Source organism: Urocitellus parryii, chromosome 5 (genome assembly GCF_045843805.1).
Source record: "Urocitellus parryii isolate mUroPar1 chromosome 5, mUroPar1.hap1, whole genome shotgun sequence".
In the NCBI taxonomy this organism is placed as follows: domain Eukaryota; kingdom Metazoa; phylum Chordata; class Mammalia; order Rodentia; family Sciuridae; genus Urocitellus; species Urocitellus parryii.
Window position 1 is genome coordinate 8,177,908 of NC_135535.1, and position 4,025 is coordinate 8,181,932.

At 44.9% G+C, this 4,025-nt stretch overlaps 1 pseudogene; it reads right to left on the minus strand.

The window, feature by feature from the left end:
- Window positions 1–3,198: 3,198 nt before the first annotated feature.
- On the minus strand, window positions 3,199–3,747 carry LOC113194698 (transmembrane protein 126A pseudogene; annotated as a pseudogene).
- Window positions 3,748–4,025: the final 278 nt, after the last annotated feature.

Here is a 4,025-nt window from a genome sequence, read left to right on the forward strand (position 1 = left end):
AGAGTGCCTATTATATTCCAGGCACTGTGTGAAGCTGCAGGATGCGAAGAAGTAGGTCTCCCTGAGACAGTGCACAGCACAATAAGGGGGGCATCCATGTCACCCGACAGAACCAGCTGAATCCCCTGAGGGCATAGCTAGAAAGCACCTCCAAGTCCAGAAGGGAAGGCGGGTGTCAACTCAGGTGGAGGAAGTCACCAGGCCGGAAGGGCTGTTTATTTATTTATAATCAAGCAGAGAAGGAAAAGATTCCAGAGCATCCCATGGCGATTCACGAAGGACAGGAAAGGAAAACGTGATCTAATGATCAACTAACACTCATTAAGTGCTAGGCACGGCCTTAAGGGCTTTCTACATTAAGAAGAAAGAAAATTCACCCTTTTAAAATCATGATGCAGGGCTGGGGATGTGGCTCAAGCGGTAGCGCGCTCGCCTGGCATGCGTGCGGCCCGGGTTCCATCCTCAGCACCACATACCAACAAAGATGTTGTGTCCGCCGAGAACTAAGGAAAAAATAAATATATGTTAAAAAATTCTCTCTCTCTCTCTCTCTGTCCCCCTCTCTCTCTCACTCTCTCTTAAAAAAAAATACTTTAAAATCATGATGCAAAATAGTACTTACTGCTCCAAGACAAATATAAATGCTTCCAGGAGCCAGAGAAGGAAGGAGGCAGTGACCAAGGCCAAGAGTTAAGCAATAGGGAGTGGTGAGGGGCAACTGGAGGAGCATTTGCTTCCCCTAAAAGGGCTGGCTGCTCCCCACTCAGCAGGCCGTGGGCCCCAGTCACCACCATAATCTTAAAACCAATGGACGTTCCATGCCTTGTGAACTTGACCTCTTAGGCAGCTCTGTTCTGGCCAACGTCAGTGCCAGACTTTCTTGACTTGCCTTCTACCCCAAGATCCCTCTGCTAGGGGCTGGGGATGTAGCTCAGGAATAGAGCACTTGCCTAGCAAATTTGAGAGGCCCTGGATTTGATACCCAGCAATGAAAAAAAAAAAAAAAAAAGAAAGAAAAGAAATAAAAAGACTCCTTGGCTGGCCCTTCTTCCTGTTTGTCCTCTGCTTGGTGGAATCTCCCCAGCAGGCCCAGGCCCTTCTCTCATCTGTCTTGGCTTCAACCTTTCTCTGGGCCATCTTACCTCTCTGAAAGGCAGTGGTTCCCAAAGTCGTATTTCCAACGTGGATCTTCTGAAATCAATGGGATCCTTGAGCATTTTACATAGACAAACCCAGTTGGAGATTTTCATCTCTTCCTACAAATCTTTCCCTTCAGTTTCCCCCAATTCAATAAATGGAACAGCTAAACCCAATCACACGGGCCAGCAGCTTGTTCTCCTCTGCGCTCCTCCTTCAACTCACCCCAGGGCCTATGGCTTCCACTTTACAAATGTGTTTCATGTGTGTCCACCTTCTCCTCCACCCCTGTCACCACCCTAATCCAGGCCATTAGCATGACCTGCCCCAGCACCTGCTGTCCACTGTCACCTGTTCTCCTTGCTTTCCTCCATGCCCTTTTCTAGATCCAAACATCCATAGTAATAATTTAATGTTAAAAATCTAATCATATCACTCCTATGTTTAAAACCTGTTCATGTTTTTCCCTGGATTTAGTACAAAACCCAAAATGAGTATTGTGGTTCACAAAGCCCTAGGTGAACTGGGCCCAGGGATGTGAAATAAAATTTCTGTAGGGCACAGAAGAGTGACTTAAATAAATGAAGCTGGCTGAGTCAGGGACACTAATGGGTTGTGGAGACTGTGGCTAGTTGGGGTACATGCCTGTGCACATCTGGTCTTGTGGATCCAGCCCCTTGTAATCACGTGGAAGGGCAGGCCTGAGAGCTGCATTCTTGTATTTCAAGAGAAGCTTTAAATCCAGATTTTAAAGCAAATCTACATATTTAAAATCTGGCAATTGATTCACAAACTTTTTAATACTATACAAAACAAAAACAAACACCTGTGGGTGGGATGCCATCCTCAGTCTCTGCTGGAAGAATCATGGACCAAACTTCTGTTAGAAAAATTACTAATACTTTTGTTTGACAAGCATTTGGCAGGTTTTTTTGGTGGAGCAGGTAAAGCTCTTCTCGCCCCGTGTCCCAGTGAACCGAAATGGGACCTGGAGAAACACAATGCTCTGTGTAAGAGAGGACAAAGACATCTTCTTGGCATGAACAGTTTGCCCTCCTATGTCCAATTTCAGAATTTCTCCAGGTTGGCAGAAAAAGAGGAGGTTTGGAGGCCCTGGTTCCAGGAGGAAAGAGGAAGTTGGAGAAAGGCTCTCATCCAGTGTGCCTGGCTCAGACTCAGGGCAGCTGGCCAAGCCTGGGAGGGCAGATCAGGAGGGCCTCCCTGTGACTTGGCTCAACAGATGGACTGCAGGATGGCAACGCCTGCCAGCCAGCTCCAGTCCTTTCCATTCTGGTCTCTCTCGCCACCTCCCTGTCTCTGCTTTGCGGATCCCCGAGCCCCACCCTCTGGCTCCAGCTGGAGCGAGCTGCCTCAGGGTGAAGCCACCTGCAGAGAGCTGCAGCCCCTTGGAGAGGCAGTGACCAGCTGGGCAGAGAGGACCTGAGCCAGAGTAGGCAGGAACCGCCCCCCCCCCACCTACAACCACCTACAAAGATGTTGAGAAGGCATTCCTGCAGCCCCCAGGATGGAGGCTTAAGTTGGTTTTGTCAACCTAAGTAACAATCAGAGACTCTCCAGAGAGAAGCTTATTTGGGAAAAGCAGGGCATTGTATCAGGAACACGGCCACCAGAGTAAACTATGAGTGTATCCAAGGAGGTCAAGGCAAGGGAAGCTTTTAAAAGGCAAAAATGAGGATGACTATTTGACAATAATTCTTGCTCACAAAGATTAATAACAATATCTATTATTTTATATATTGATTGTGTTTCTCCAGGTCCCATTTCTGTTCACTGGGACACGGGGCGAGAGGAGCTTTACCTGCTCCACCAAAAAAACCTGCCAAATGCTTGTCAAACAAAAGTATTAGTAATTTTTCTAACAGAAGTTTGGTCCATGATAATTATATATTCATAATTAATATGAATGAATATATTGTGGAATAGTAACCCTTAGGGCTGATTAACAAATACATGTATTATATATAATTATATATATAATATATACATTATATATAATTTTTATCTTTATAATTTTATTTTTGTATATACATTTGCTCAAAATTAGTGAGTTTTTAGACCAGGTTCATGTAACTGAAGGGCCTTTATAAATACTTCATATTGTCTAGATCTAAGGTATGCTGCAAACATAGTCTGAAGTAAAATGGGAAATAACATCTTTCTGAAGATAGGCTTAGAAATTTTAATCCAGTAAGTTAAGATATTTCCTTTCTCTGGTAGCAGGGCTGATTCACACCTGGTTGCTAGGTCAACATTTACAAGTATAGTGAAGAAAATAGGGACAGACCTCCTAAAACAAAACCAACAAGTCCACCCCATGTCACGGTACAAGTTTTACAACTCAAACCATAAAACATTTGAAAATTGGGAGCACTGCCATTGGTAGGCCAGCAGCTATGTGGGCCTGTGTTACATGCAAGACGCGCGGAGACTATTTGCTATTAGGTCACAGAGAGCAGCATTAAGTCCAATATACGTGGATTCATGTTCAAGTAGATTCCTTTCTGCTTCGTATAGTTGTTCAGTTTTTCTGGTTATAATATCAAAAATTGGGTTTTCCTTGATAGTGTCACCTGGTTTATGGTTTTCCATCTTAGCCGTATTGCTCTCCTTCCAACAGCTGGTGCCTCTCCAGTTCTTTCTCTAACAAGCCGGGGCTTAGGATACAAACTTGACTCCATTCCTCCTGGCACAGACATCTTCGGCTGACACAACAAATTAATATAGTAAGGGTGGTTACCAGTGTGAGGTGGAACAGTTGATACGCAGAGGTCCTCACAGAAGTATCTTCTGTGCAAGGTTGTGGTTCCGGCAGTCTTGTGATGTATCTATCAGGCAATGGTGTGTGAGAACCCTTCCTTCATAACCTC